This window comes from Pogoniulus pusillus, chromosome 21, assembly GCF_015220805.1.
Source record: "Pogoniulus pusillus isolate bPogPus1 chromosome 21, bPogPus1.pri, whole genome shotgun sequence".
NCBI lineage: Eukaryota > Metazoa > Chordata > Aves > Piciformes > Lybiidae > Pogoniulus > Pogoniulus pusillus.
Window position 1 is genome coordinate 6301003 of NC_087284.1, and position 16533 is coordinate 6317535.

Consider the following 16533-nt stretch of genomic DNA (forward strand, 5'->3'; position numbering starts at 1 on the left):
TCTCTGGGAATAAATATTCCCTAGCATCCAGTTTGAACCTCCCCTGGTGCAGCTTGGAACCATTTCCTCTGATCCTGTCACTTGCCACCAATAAGCAGAGGCTGCCCCCTCCTCACTCCAACTTCCCTTCAGGTAGTTATGGAGAGCAATAAGGTCTCCCTTTAGCCTCCTCTTCTCCAGACTGAACACCTCCAGCTCCCTCAGCTGCTCCTCACAGGCCATGTTCTCCAATACCTTCATGAGCCCTTCTCTAGACATGTTCCAGCACCTCAATGTCCTTCTTAGAATCATAGAATCATAAAATCATAGAATCAACCAGGTCGGAAGAGACCTCCAAGGTCATCCAGTCCAACCTAGCACCCAGCCCTAGACAGTCAACCAGACCATGGCACCAAGTGCCTCAGCCAGGCTTTGCTTGAACACCTCCAGGGGAGGCATCTCCACCACCTCCCTGGGCAGCCCATTCCAATGCCAATCACTCTCTCTGCCAACAGCTTCCTCCTAACATCCAGCCTAGACCTCCCCTGGCACAACTTGAGACTGTGTCCTCTTCTTCTGTTGCTGGTTGCCTGGCAGAAGAGACCAACCCCACCTGGCTACAGCCTCCCTTCAGGGAGTTGTAGACAGCAATGAGGTCTGCCCTGAGCCTCCTCTTCTCCAGGCTGCACACCCCCAGCTCCCACAGCCTCTCCTCATAGGGTTTGTGTTCCAGGCCCCTCACCAGCATTGTTGCTCTCCTGTGGACACATTCCAGTACCTCAACATCTCTCTTGAATTGAGGTGCCCAGAACTGGACACAGCACTCAAGGTGTGGCCTGACCAGTGCTGAGTACAGGGGAAGAATAACCTCCCGTGTCCTGCTGGCCACACTGCTCCTGATTCAGAATTTACAGCCAAACTCCTTTACCAAAGACAGCAAAATGCTATGAATTTTCACCCTAGCAGAAAATAACTTTGCAACTGTGGGCATTGTTTTTGTTACTGATTGTAATTATTATCCTGCATTATTTATTTTCTTGTTACTGTTATTAACTTTGAGTAGCTATCTGCCACTATTCGCTCCATTTTATTAGGCCATCATATCCTTTATTACTTTACTGCTCTTTATTGCTACTGCCGTCACGCAAACGCCTTGCATGGCAAATGTCTTCATTACCAGTGCAAACTGCCAGGGAACAGAGAGCATTTTGGTCACTGTTTCCTGAAAAACCAAATAAAAATAAATCACAAACTGACCTTGATAGCTCTCTCTGTGATGAACTAAAAATTACCCAGAGCAAACAGCAAACTTTCAGCAAGATTAATCCTGCTACCTGCAGATACTCCATCTACAATGTCAAGCGGAGAATTAATAGTAAGCTGATTCCATCCCTTGAGACTGTGGTCTAATAAAAGAAAGTAATCACCCATCAAACTGTTATGCATTGCATATCTTTATTATATCCCTTTCTGCTCTTCTTTGGATCATTATAGCAATATATAGGCTATAATACAGGCTCAGGAGAAATCTCATCAACGTGTATAAATGCCTCACAGGGAGAGTGGAAGGCAGCACTGCTCTCTTCCCAGGGGTGCCCAGCGATAGAATAAGAAGGAATGGGCACAAATTGAAATGGAAGAAATTCCACTCAACCCAAGAAGCACTCATTTCTGCCTCTCCCTATTGAATCATACAATCTTAGAATCAACCAGGTTGGAGGAGACCTCCAAGATCAGCCAGTCCAACCTAGCACCCAGCCCTAGCCAATCAACCAGACCATGGCACTAAGTGCCTCAGCCAGGCTTTGCTTCAACACCTCCAGGGATGGTGACTCCACCACCTCCCTGGGCAGCCCATTCCAATGCCAATCACTCTTTCTATCAAGAACTTCTTTCTAACAACCAGCCTGAACTTGCTCTGACCCAGCTTGAGGCCATGTCTTCTTATTCTGTCACTGCATGCCTGGCAGAAGAGACCAACCTTCACCTGGCTACAACTTCCCTTCAAGTAGTTGTAGACAGCAATGAGATCTGCCCAGCGCCTCCTTTTCTCCAGGCTGCACACTCCCAGCTCCCTCAGCCTCTACTCATAGGGCTGTGCTCCATCCCCCTTCCCAGCCTTGCTGCCCTTCTCTGGACTTGTTCAAGCACCTCAAGATCTTTCTTAAATTGAGGGGCCCAGAACTGGACACAGTACTCAAGGTGTGGCCTAACCAGCACTGAGTACAGGGTCAGAAGGACTTCCCTGCTCCTGTTGGCCACACTGTTCCTGATCCAGACCAGGATGCAATTGGTCTTCTTGGCCACCTGAGCACACTGCTGGCTCATGTTCAGTTAGCTGTCGACCAGCACCCCTAGGTCCCTCTCTGCCTGGCTGCTTTAGCCCCAGCTGGTAGCGCTGCTAGGGGTTGTTGTGGCCAGAATAAAGAATCTGGCACTTGGACTTGTTAAAACTCATGGTGTTGAACCATGGAATTTCAGGGGATGGAAGGGACCTTGAAAGGTCATCCAGTCCAATCCCCCTGCAGGGCAGGATCACCTAGACCAGATCACACAGGAACATGTCCAGGCAGGTTTTGAATATCCCCAGAGAGAGAGACTCCACAACCCCCCTGAGCAGCCTGTTCCTGTGGTCTTTCACCCTCACAATGAAGAAATTCCTCCTTACATTTCCATGAAAATTTCCATGAAAATTACCATGCCTCATCTTCACCCTGCAGCTTTTTGTTATCACTTTATTATCTTTAAAATGTGCAGTGGCTTTAGAGTTAACCCTCAAGTTTCATCTGAAACTTTAAACAAAGGATTGTACTGGGCACAGAACAACACTGGATAAGTCTATATCGTTTTATTCATCTGCTGGACTTGTATATCATTTGTTGCAGCCTGTCCAACAATCATATGGTTTGCCCTGGAGGTATTCAAGGCCAGGTTGAATGAGGCCTTGAGCAATCTGGCCTAGAGGAAAATATCCCTGCCCAGAGCAGGGGGCATTGGAACTAGATGACCTTCAAGGTCCCTTCCAACCCCAAACTATGCTACAAATCTGTGAAAAGAGATCCCATGTTGAACACAAAGCACACAGTAAGTTAAGTCATGGATTTGTCTAAATTCAATTGATTTTTAGTATTTTAAGTCTCTAACAGGTTTTTTTTTTAATTCACAGTATCACAGTAGTATCACAGTATCACCAAGGTTGGAAGAGACCTCACAGATCATCAAGTCCAACCCTTTACCACAGAGCTCAAGGCTAGACCATGGCACCAAGTGCCACGTCCAGTCCTGCCTTGAACAGCTCCAGGGACGGCGACTCCACCACCTCCCCGGGCAGCCCATTCCAGTGCCCAATGACTCTCTCAGGGAAGAACTTTCTCCTCACCTCAAGCCTGTATTTCCCCTGGCACAGCCTGAGGCTGTGTCCTCTCGTTCTGGTGCTGGCCACCTGAGAGAAGAGAGCAACCTCCTCCTGGCCACAACCACCCCTCAGGTAGTTGTAGACAACAATAAGGTCTCCCCTGAGCCTCCTCTTCTCCAGGCTAACCAATCCCAGCTCCCTCAGCCTCTCCTCGTAGGGCTGTGCTCAAGGCCTCTCCCCAGCCTCGTCGCCCTTCTCTGGACATGCTCAAGCATCTCAATGTCCCTCCTAAACTGGGGGGCCCAGAACTGAACACAGGACTCAAGGTGTGGTCTAACCAGTGCAGAGCACAGGGGCAGAATGACCTCCCTGCTGACCACACCATTCCTGATGCAGGCCAGGATGCCACTGGCTCTCTTGGCCATCTGGGCACACTGCTGGCTTTATGAATTCCTTAAATCTTAGCTTGCTTAACATCTACAAATGATCAGGGGTTTGGAACCAACAGGTAAATCTTACATGAAACATCCCTGTCCAAAACATATTTTGAAGGGCTTCTTTGTTATCTCCTTTCTACTTATGCAGCTCAAAAGACAAAAAAAAAAAAAAAAAAAAAAAAGGCTGGGAAAAAGATATTAATTTCTTCCATGCTATTGCTTCTCTGGAGCAGTCCAAGTATTTGATGTCATATTTAAAACTTTTGAACAGAAAAAGCATGGAATTTGTACCACATAAAGCAATTTCAAACGAAGGAAGAGTGTTCTTTATCTTATCTAGGCGAGAGCTAATGGCCTTACACAATGAAGTAGGTATATCTCTTCTGGTTGAACACCTCTTTTACATTCCCCTAGCTAAATGCCTTCCTTCTTACTTCAAAGACCATTCTAGTGTGAAAATTTGAGTGATTTTTTTGTTGTTTTTAAAGACAGTAGACACAAAAAATGACCTCCTTTTGTTTTTTAAAGCCAAATCATAGAATTGTTAGGGTTGGAAGAGACCTTAAGGATCATCTAACCTCCCTGCCATGGGCAGGGACACCTCACACTACACCAAGTTGTTCAGAGCCACATCCAGTCTGGCCTTAAAAATATCCAGGGATGAGGCTTCCACCACCCTACCTGGGCAACTTGTTCCAGTCTCTCACCACCCTCATGCTGAAGAACTTCCTCCTAACATCCAATCTGAATCCACTCACTTCTAGTTTTGCTCCATTCCCCCTGCTCCTATCACTACCCAACACCCTAAAAAGTCCCTCCCTTGCTTTCTTATAGCCCACTTCAGAAACTGGAAGGCCACAATAAGGTCTCCTCAGAGCCTTCTCTTCTCCAGACTGCATAATCCCAACTCTCTCAGCCTTTCTCCATAGCAGAGCAGCCCCAACCCTCTGAGCATCCTTGTGGCCCTTCTCCAGGCACATTCCAGCATGTCCATATCCATCTTGTCACAAAAAGAAGACTAATCCTAAGAGAATGCATAACACTTCTCTGTGTTAGAGTGTTTAGTTCACCCACTTTGACAACGATGGAATTCACTTGTGGCATTTCATTTTGCAATGAGTATCATTATCTCAAAATGAATGTTAATGAAAATTTTATACCCTCCTACCACCTCTCCATCCATCCATCCTGACTAAACATTACTCACTATGCATCCCACTAAATGGATTAGTCTAGTAAATCATATAGGGAATACAGTACTCAGTACTGTAAGATCATTACCCACAGAAATAAAACTTACAACACTACCTTGTGTTATTTCCACACAGAAATAAAACTTACAACACTACCTTGTGTTATTTCCACACAGAGTATTTTTTTATTCTGGCTACTTTCAAATATTATTTAGCTAAATTTTATTTGCTTATTAAAACATTATTTGCTACTTCAGTACATATTTCTTTCAAGTTTGACTGGGATCCACTTCTGTAATTTATTGGCTCTCAGGAAGTACATTAAGGTACTTCTAAAGTACTAAATCTTACTCCCTGTCTCATTAAAGTTAAAAAGTTTCTGACAGCCACACAGTTGTCACTCAGAAGTGGAATGTAGGAGCTAACTTTCACTGTTACCACACTCTTCATCTATGCACATGATCATAGTATTATGCAATCATAGAACACCAGGGGTTGGAAGGGACCTCCAGAGATCATAGAATGGTTTAGGTTGGAAGAGACCTCAAAGATCATCCAGTTCCAACTCCTCACCATAGGCAGGGACACCTCCCACTAGAACAGGTCGCTCAAGGCCTCATCCAACCTGACCCTGAACACCTCCAGGGAGGGAGCAGCCACAACCTCCCTGGGCAACCTGTGCCAGTGTCTCACCACCCTCACTGGAAAGGACTTCTCCCTAACATCCAGTTTCAATCTCCCCTCTGCCAGTTTAAACCCATTACCCCTTGTCCTGCCATTACAAGACTCTGTAAATAGTCCCTCCCCAGCCTTTCTGTAGGCACCCTTTAGATATTGGAATGCCACTCCAAGGTCTCCTCAAAGCCTTCTCTTCTCCAGGCTGGAGACCCCCAAATCTTGTAGCCTGTCCTCATAGCAGAGCTGCTGCAGCCCTCTAAGCATGAAGTCCAAACCCCTATCACCCAGGAATGCATCCAGGTGGGTTTGAAAAGTCTCCAGAGGAGACTCCACTACTTCTTTGGTCAGCCTGTTCCAGTGCTCCATCACCTTCATGGTAAAAAAGTGTTTCCTCATGTTGAGGTGATACCTCCTGTGTTCCAGCTTTAATTCATGTAATAATTTATGCAAGGAGTACTTCATCTCTACCAAAGAAAAATACAACATTATCTGTATTATCTTTGTTTAGTACACTCAAGAGTTTGATGCAAAACCCACTGAAGGTGGTTATAAAGACTCCAGTTACTGCCAGTTGGCTTTAGAATTGGTCTCTTCTGTAATTGTTACTTTCTGTTTGTGGGGATGGTAACTGATACTCCTTTTGCTCACTGCTTGCTCAAGCCAGAGCAGATCTGGCATGCTGTTGGAATCCAGCCCATAGAGACTATCAGAATGAACTATTCTACTCATGTTCAAACTGCACTCAATATTAATATCACCAATTTAATTTTGCAGGCAGAAGATATTGCAACTGGAAGGCTCAAAAGTCACAAGCATCGTTTTCTATCTCATGCTCCATCTCAGCCATTTGTTTTTGCTGGCCATGAACTCATTAAGAACTGAATTACCAGAGTGGGAAAACAAATCTGATTGACTTCAATAATGATGATGTGGCAGCAGTCACCTGTAAAATACTGGCACCTGCACACAGTATTAAAACTGTAACCACTGGAGACTGTGTTTACCGAAGAGAATCATATTAACATAACATTTGACATTCATGCCACTGTGATGACTGCTAAAGAAGACAGAAAGATAAACACCATATTTGCTGTCTTTCTCTATGTGTGGTCAAATATAAAGACATTAACCATTTATTTCATCTTCTGATTGGGCCCAGAGGTGAATGATACTGCAATCATTCCAGCTTTACATTCTCATCTGTTTTCTACGTGGCTGGACAGAGTCATGAAGATCAGAGTGTTACAGGTGCCAAGGGTTGTGGCACAACTGTCTTGGAAGGCTACTAGGCCTATCAGATGTCCTGGCCTGGCTTGCCCCATCCTTCTGCTGATGGGGAAGCAAAGGCAGGAGGAAAACAAAGGCTTGGGCCTTTATGTCCCCTCCTAAAATGATAAACAGGTACCCACAGTTGTTTAGGTACTTGTTTGTGTTTTGCCCAAATAAAGGTGAGCAAGCTTGGTTTCTCCAAGCCATGGTCTAAGTTGACTGGATAGGGCTGGGTGCTAGGTTGGACTGGATGAGCTTGGAGGTCTCTTCCAGCCAGGTTGATTCTATGATTTTATGATCTTTGAAAAAACACAATAAATTCCTGAGATTTTTTTTAGTTTTCCCAACTAAAAGCTTTTATTTGCATCTATTATTTATGACTATTAAATGCCTTATTAACATTACAGTCCAATGTAAACCAGAGTATGTGGTTCATTTTTCTGCTAATTAAAGATTTAATGTTCTGTTTTTTTGAGGGAAGAAAGCAACACTAATGCCAATTGTTACAGAGCAAAGTGCTTTTAAATGGAGGTAGAATAAATGAGTGGGAAAGCCTTGCTGCCATAAAGAGAGTTGCCACCCAATTGTTTAATTAATTGACCACATAACTTAAAATCAGCTTGCTTCAATATTTACTGGCTACAGCTGGAGAAAACATTTCATCATGGAGTGTGCCTCTGCTTTCACCCTGAGAGCGAGATCTCAAGGTTGTATTTGTTGTTATCACCCAGACATCAAAGCCAGGAGCACAGGCACATGGAGCAAATAGAGTCCTCATGCCCTGGTACACGCTGTAGGATATCATCATAGAATCAGAGAATGCACTGGGTTGGAATGGCTCTTTAAAGGTTATGTTGTTCAACCTCCTCTGAAGTAAGCAGGAGCATCTTTAAGTAGACTGGGTTGCTCAGAGCTTCACTCAACCTGATCAGGAATATTTCCTGTGATGTGACCTCCACCCCTCTGGGCAACCCGTTCCAGCGTTCATATAATCATAGAATCAACCAGGTTGGAAGAGACCTCCAAGCTCAGCCAGTCCAACCTAGCACCCAGCCCTGTCCAGTCAACCAGACCATGGCACTAAGTGCCCCAGCCAGGATTTGTTTGAACACCTCCAGGGACGGTGACTCCACCACCTCCCTGGGCAGCCCATTCCAATGCCAATCACTCTCTCTGCCAACAATTTCCTCCTAACATCCAGCCTAGGCCTGCCCTGGCACAACTTGAGACTATGTCCCCTTCTTCTGTTGCTGGTTGCTTGAGAGAAGAGACCAACCCCACCTGGCTACAACCTCCCTTCGGGTAGTTGTAGACAGCAATGAGTTCATCCTTGAGCCTCCTCTTCTCCAGGCTAAAGAACTCCAGCTCCCTCAGCCTCTCCTCATAGATCATCTAGTCCAACCCTCCCTGCCAGAGCAGGATCACCTACAGCAGATCAGACTGGTTCACATCCAGGCTGGTCTTGAATATCTCCCAAGAGCGAGACTGAGATCTTTACATGTGGAAGGAGTATGCTAGGAATTGTATATGTCTGTGTCTATTCTTCAGGAAGCACAACAGCAGAGGAAAGATGAAGGCCTTGCTAGTCAAACCCCTATTTGCACAGTACTTTAACTTCAGTGAAGAATTCAGCCTTTTCTGTTCACTTCAGCTCCAATCAATGGAAAACACAAGTCCGTAAATGAAACGACGGCAAACCTGCATTCACGGTGGCATCACTAAAGCACAGCAAGAGCTAGATGAAAGAATAAATGCTAAATTATTCTTGGAAATGAGTGCAAACAGCCTTACTTTAAACAACAAACCACATGAATAAATAAATAACAGGAACCTGACAGCTTACATTATGTTGTGAAATTCCATGTGCTTATTCCGCTAACATAATCACTTTTTCATTCAGAACAGCCCCAAACACCACAAAGCCTTTTTAATAATTGCTGCTGTTTCTAATCATAAGTTCTCACAAGTGTAAGAGCTGCAGATTAAACCTAATATTCTGAGTTTTGTAGATGCCATATAGTCACTTGCCCTCCTTTTCCCAGCTCTTTCTGTGTGTTGATTTACCATGGTTGCTGCCTTGAACTGGTCACGTGTATGGACTTGCTCATGTAGCACTCAAAATGCCATTTTCACTGTTTGAGGAAGGATTTCTTGCTGACAGAGGACATGATTTGATAAACATGAGCAACCTGTGCTGCAAAGAGCCCATCTCAGAGGAGGGAACTAGAGCAGTGAAACAACCCCCACGTCCAGCTGCAAGGATCTGCTGCCCACAGGAGGCTGACCCTACAGATTGTTTATATAAGCCTTACCCTATCTGTGTCTTACACACAGCCTTAAGCCTATCTGTGTCTTCCAAATGTACTAATCCTAAGGCAAGTTAGCTGTGCACACCTCTTCCAAGTTAGCATAAAAGACACTGTATCACCACAAGAAAGCAAACACAACTTGAACTGCATTGGTACAGCATCGGGACTCTGGCTGCCTTCTCACCAACACTTCACAAACCCTCCCTTCTAGCATCATAGAATTATAGAATCACAGACTGGTTTAGGTAGGAAGGGACCTCAAAAATCACCTACTTCCAATCCCCTGCCATAAGTAGGGACACCTCCCACTACAACAGGTCACTCAAGGACACATCCAAAACCTTCAGGGAGGGAGCAGCCACAACCTCCCTGGGCAACCTGTGCCAGTGTCTCACCACTCTCACCCAAAATTGAGCACAGTACTCAAGATGAGGACTCAGCAAGGCAGAGGGGGAGGAGAATCCCCTCTGCTGGTCCCAGTCCTGTTCAACATCTTTATTAATGATCTGGACCAGGGGATTGAATCCAGCATCAGTAAGTTTGCAGATGACACCAAGCTAGGAGCAGGTGTGGAGCTGTTGGAAGGTACAAGAGCCCTGCACAGGGACCTAGACAGGCTGGATGGGTGGGCAGAGACCAGTGGGATGAGATTGAACAAGGCCAAGTGCGGGGTTCTACACTTTGGCCACAACAACCCCAAGCAGCACTACAGGCTGGGGACAGAGTGGCTGGAGAGCAGCCAGGAAGAAAGGGACCTGGGGGTACTGGTGGATAGTAGCTGAAGATGAGGCAGCAGTGTGCCCAGGTGGCCAAGAGAGCCAATGGCATCCTGGCCTGTATCAGGAACAGTGTGGCCAGCAGGACAAGTGAGGTTATTCTTCCCCTGTACTCAACACTGGTCAGGCCACACCTTGAGTGCTGTGTCCAGTTCTGGGCTCCTCAATTCAAAAGAGATGTTGAGGTGCTGGAAGGTGTCCAGAGAAGGGCGACAAAGCTGGTGAGGGGCCTGGAACACAAACCCTATGAGGAGAGACTGATTTGCTAGGGCTGGGTGCTAGGTTGGACTGGATGATCTTGGAGGTCTCTTCCAACCTGGTTGATTCTATGATTCTATGATTCTAACCTCCCTTGATCTGCTGGGCACACTCTTCTGAATACACCTCAGGATCTCATTGGCCTTCTTGGCCACAAGGGCACATTGCAGACCTCTCTTTTGAAGGTACCCTAAGGAAGCATTCTGCAAACAGTTAACATTTCACTTGCCTGTTTTCACAAACCCATGACCATATGACAGTAGAAAAAATGTTACTTTCATGGCTCATTAAAAAAAATTAATTTATACATACAAAAAATATTGCTAAGTAAAATGTCATACCCAAAGCTACAGCAAACATTCTCTTTTAAATTATTGTGATGGCTTAGTTATTCATCCCTGTTTCTTTTCAATATGTGCAGATAAACTGATACATACATAAAAAAAGAGCAATTTCCTACAAGGTGATTTGTTGTTACTGCATAAAAACTTCCATAAATGAGACTCTTAAAAAGAGATAAACTGGTTTAAAGCTTGGGTCTCACTTCTTTTGGACTTAAAGAAAACAAAACCAAACAAAACAACCAGTACACAAAACAACAAAACAGCTATTTGAAACTACTTAGATGAAAACTGATGGTTTCAAATGCACAGCCACAGAAGAACAGGAAAGTAATTTGAAATTGTAATGTCACAGAACCACAGAATGTCAGGGGATAGAATGGACTTTGAAAGCTCATCCAGTCCAACACCCCCTGCCACAGCTCCAAGCAGCACAGCCCCAGCTCACTCAGGGTCTCTCCCTTCATTATTTCTGTGTCTCTGCATTGGACTTACAAGCACTTCCCTGAGGTCCCTCTTGAACTGAGACGTCAGACTTGGACACAGTTTTCCAGATGTGGCCTCACCAGGACAGAGTAGAGAGGGAGGAGAACTTCTCTTGACCTACTAACCACAGTCCTAATCCATCCCAGAATGGTATTGACCCTCCTGGCCACAAGAGCACATTGCTGCTCACAGTCAACCTTCCATCCACTGGGACCTCCACATCTTTTTCCTCTTCACTGCTCTCCAGCAGCTCAATCTCCAATCTATACTGATCCATGGGGTTGTTCTTTCCCAGGTGCAAGACTCTCCCCTTGTCCTTCATGAATTTCATTCAACTTCTCCCTGCCATACCCTCCAGCCTATGTCTCACTGAATGGTGGTATCTGGTTAACATTGGTGCTTATAGGTGATTAGCCAATGATTTTTTACCTCTAGGTACTGCACCTTTTCTAGTTGTGATACCCTAATTAAGATTAAATTACTATAGTCATTAAGTAAAGCACATAACCACAGAATCATAGAATCATAGACTCACAGAATGGTTTAGGTTGGAAGGGACCACAAATCTCATCCAGTTCCAAATGCCCTGCCATAGGCAGGGACACCTCCCACTAGAACAGGTCACTCAAGGCCTCATCCAACCTGGCCTGTTTAAGAGACATTTTCATAATCTCAGCTCATTTAGATTGCTCAAGGTTGACACTGATATTATGGAAGTGTAGAACTTTGGAGATAGAATCATAGAATAGAATAATAGAATGGTTTAGGATTGAAGAGACCTCAAAGCTTATCCAGTTCCAAACCCCTGCCATAGTCAGGGACACCTCCCACTAGAACAGGTCACTTAAGGCTTCATCCAACCTGGCCTTGAACACCTCCAGGGAGGGAGCAGCCACAACATTCCTGGGCAACCTGTGCCAGTGCCTCACCACCTTCATTGCACAGAACTTCTTCCTAACATCTAGTTTGAATCTCCCCTCTGCCAGTTTAAACCCATTCCTCCTCATCCTGTCATTACAAGACCTTGTCAATAGTCCCTCCCCAGCCTTCCTGTAAGCACCCTCCAGATACTGGAAAGGCACTACAAGATCTCCTTGAAGCCTTCACTTCTCCAGGCTGAAAAGCCCCAGAATCACAGACTGTCAGGGACTGGAAGGGACCTCAAAAGGTCATCCATTCCAACACTCCCTGCCAGAACCACAGGATGTGAATACCAGAGCACACAAGAACGCATCCAAGCAGGTCTTGAATACCTCTAGAGAGGGAGACTCCACAACCCCCCTGGGCAGCCTGTTCCTGTGTTCATATGTAGATGGTAGATAGAACAAAGAAACACTTTTTGGTGACACTATTAGTATATTTTAACATTTCATTTCTGTTGTTTGTTGCATCAAAAAAAAATTCTTCTCACTGACTTGAGGCATGAAAATCTATTTCAGAGCCAAAAATATGGGTTTGTTGTTTTTTTCAGTTTAAGCTGCATTAATTTACAAGTCAGGAAGAGAAGGGAGATGTGAAACTGGAGGAAAATTCTCCATATGAAAAAAAAACAACATATGCATCTTTTTAAAAGTCATTAGTGGCAAAGATAATTTATGGTGAAAGAAAAAAATCACTTTATCTGTACATTGCACTGGGAGAAAAAGAAAACCTGCAAAGCAATGGATTCAGCTCAAATTTAATCATTTTAATAGATTCAGAATGGAGAAATATGAATCCCTCAGAAGTTATTGCAGCCATCTCAGTGGTGTTAAGTCAGGAAAAATATTTACTTTGGTCCTAAGGGTGGGGGGGGGACACGACAGTTTTATATCAAATAATGCTGCAAGACATTATTATTCTTACTTATGTAATTTAGTGCATTTGGCATAAACAATCTCAGTTTCCCTGGTACAGAAATGCAAATCACTTAATTCCTCTGACTGTGAAATGCTAATATATGCCTCCTCTTGGAAGATCATAGAATCATAGAATCAGTCAAGGTTGGAAGGGACCACAAGGAGCAGCCAGTTCCAACCCCTCTGCCATGCCCAGGGACACCCTACCCTAGAGCAGGCTGCACACAGCTTCAGCCAGCCTGGCCTCAAACACCTCCAGCCATGGGGCCTCAACCACCTCCACGGGCAACCCATTCCAGCCTCTCACCACTCTCCTGCTCAACAACTTCCTCCTCACCTCCACTCTGACCCTCCCCACCTCCAGCTTTGCTCCATTCGCCCCAGCCCTGTCACTCCCTGACAGCCTAAAAAGTCCTTCCCCAGCTTTTTTGTAGCCCCCTTCAGATCCTGGAAGGCCACAAGAAGGTCACCTGGGAGCCTCCTCTTCTCCAGACTGCACAGCCCCAACTCTTTCAGTCTGCCTTCACAGCAGAGCTGCTGCAGCCCTCTCAGCATCCTCATGGACCTTCTCTGGACACTCTCCAGCAAGTCTACATCCTCCTTGTAATGAAAGATGTAAGATGAACAGGTCTCCAAAAACTAAACAAGATGAGCCTTAGATTTTCATGTTCAATGTAGAACAAAAGTTATTTTTGAGGGTGTATTTCTGTTTGGTTGGGTTTGTAAATGTGTAAAATATTCTGTGAGTGCTGATGGATGAGAAGCTGGACATGAGCAGGCAGTGGGAACTTGAAGCACAGAAGGCCAATGGCAACCTGGGCTGCAACCAAAGCAGCATTGCCAGCAAAGCCAGGGAGGTGATTCTGCGACTTGACTCTGGTGAGACCTCACCTGGAGTATTGTGATCAGCTCTGGAACCCTCAACATAGGAAGGACATTCGATCAGGGGACTGGAACTCCTCTGCTAGGAGGACAGGCTGAGGGAGCTGGGACTGTTCAGCTTGGAAGAGGAGGCTCTGGGGAGACCTATTAGCAGCCTGCCATCACCTGAAGGGGACCCACAAAAAAGCTGCAGAGAGACTGTTTGCAAAGGCCTGCAATGGCAGGACAAGGGACAGTGGCTTCAGACTAGAGCAGAGCAGATTTAGATTGGATGTTAGGAACAAGTTCTTCACCATGAGGGTAGTACAACACTGGAACAGGTTGTCCAGGGAGGTGGTTGAGATCCCATCCCTGGAGATACTCAAGGTGAGGCTGGACAGGGCTGTGGGCAATTTGACCTAGTGAAGGGTGTCCCTGCTGCCTGCAGAGGGGGTTGGACTGGATGATCTTTGAAGGTCCTTTCAATCCAGGCCATTTTATGATTCTATGAAACACCCTGCACTATAGCATCCAACATCACTGCACAAAAACCCACCATAAGACATCTTTCATAACCATTATGGATTATTTTTCTTTGTTTGTTTTTTTTTTTAAGCCCAAAATGTATTCTAGTTGAAGTTTTGAAGACATATTTAACAAGTCAATAAATAAGCCAAGTGGGGCTTTAGTGTAAAATTCTGAGTTAAACCTTGGAAGTTTAATCAAAAGAGTTTCTTTATAGAAAATTCAAACCAGACAGATGATTGTCAACCCCAGGAGCTTTCTGGGAGCTTTAAGGTATTTATGAGCATCTCTTGTTTCCTTAGTGGGTGCTGGGAGACCTAATTCTTTGTGTTTCTCATGATCTAGTGCCAATTTAAGGAATGCCTCTGGATTAAATCCATTTCAGGCTGTAACAAAATGAAAACATCTATTTAGGATTTATTGTCCTTTATATTTCTTTTAACCTCATTCTTTCCTTCAGAATGCATTTTTATTTCCCTTAGCATTTGAACAGTTTCTAATAGGTCTCAAAAGAGACAAAGAACTGCTGGAGAGTCCAGCACAAAGCCACCAGGATGATTAGGGGACTTGGGCATTTCCTCTATGAAGAGAGACTGAGAGCCCTGGGGCTGCTTAGTCTGGAAAACTGAAGGCTGAGAGGCGATCTGATCAACGTCTATCAATATCTAGGGTTTATGTTCCAGGCCCTTCACCAGCTTTGTTGCCCTTCTCAGGACACCTTCCAGCACCTCAACATCTCTCTTGAATTAAGGGGCCCAGAACTGGACACAGCACTCAAGGTGTGGCCTGAGCAGTGCTGAGTACAGGGGAAGAATAACCTCCCTTGTCCTGCTGGCCACACTGTTCCTGGGCATTTTCTACCTCCTCTCACAACAGATCTTACACGAGTAGCCAGAGTTGCTAAATTCAAGAACTGAGCACAACACAACATTTTGCCTTTGTGGGGAGTGGGGCAAGGGTAGCAATCAGCCTGGTGTCAGTAGTGCCTTCTAAGTTGAGTTAAAACCTGCTCCTCAGAAGCCCTCTTGGGTAAAACGATAAGCCTTTCTATTTTTGCTGGACACTGATGAGAAAATCATGCTCAACACCTATTACACAAAGGGGTTTTAATACATTTAGAAAGCAAATGAGTCTTGGAAAAAGGTGACAGGGCATTTTGTGAACGTAGGAACAATCGACTGGGTCTGACCTCTTGATGAGTGGGTTTATTTCTTTCGCGGCACGCAGGAAGCTCATTTAAATGCAGTGGCAATTTGGGGAGTGCTGTGAAATGATAAAGGAGATTTTTGCAGTGCAGCTTGATGCTCTGCTTCTAGATCAGAAAGAAATACATGCATTTATGCATAAAACTACATACTGAAGCAGGCTACCTCTGGCAGATAGTCTTAATATTAGTGCACTTAAATATGACTATAATTATTTTTACCCGAGTATGAGTTGGTCATTATGGGGAGAATTCTGTAATGCTCTGTTGGTCCTTTACAGCTACTTAATAAGCATAATCGAGAGCATTTGTCAGGTTCATCTCTTTCTGGACAATCTTGGCTTTCCTTCCTGCCATTTCTGGTACTTCTCAACAGTAAATAAAGCAGTTTGGGATCGATTTAAAATCTGGCTTGTGGCAGCAGTAAGACAAGGAGCAGTGGCTACAAACTGAAACACAGAAGGTTTCACCTCATCGTGAGGAGAAACTTCTCTACAGTGAGGGGTGACAGAGCCCTGAAGCAAGCTGCTCACATAGTTTCTGGAGTCTCCTTCTCTGGAGACATTCAAAACCTGCCTGGATGCATTCCTGTGTGAACTACCCTGGGTGATTGTGCAAGTTTGAGGCTAATTGGAATATTTTAGTGAGAAAAATTAGATGATAAGCTGTGAAAAGGAAGACAATGGTGATGCCTACTTCACTCATAGGCTTGCTGAGATGCATAAAACCAAGAACATACAGATAAGACAGTGTGTGTCAGTGTCTCTGTCAGTGCCTGTGCTTTCTCCCTGGGCCTTTGCTGTTTAACTAATCCTTCTGCTTTCTGAATCCCTCTGCTGATCCTCACAGCTCACCTTGAACATAAGGCATGTCCTGGGATAAGGCAGAGGGGTGGCAAGAAGGTGGAAGGGCGATTGGGAGCCCCTCCTGGGGACTCTGGGAGGGCTGTTGTGTCTCTGCATTACTTTTAGTTAGCATATTTCTGTCTATAGCTGTATAGATTGTAAATATTTGCTTGGATATT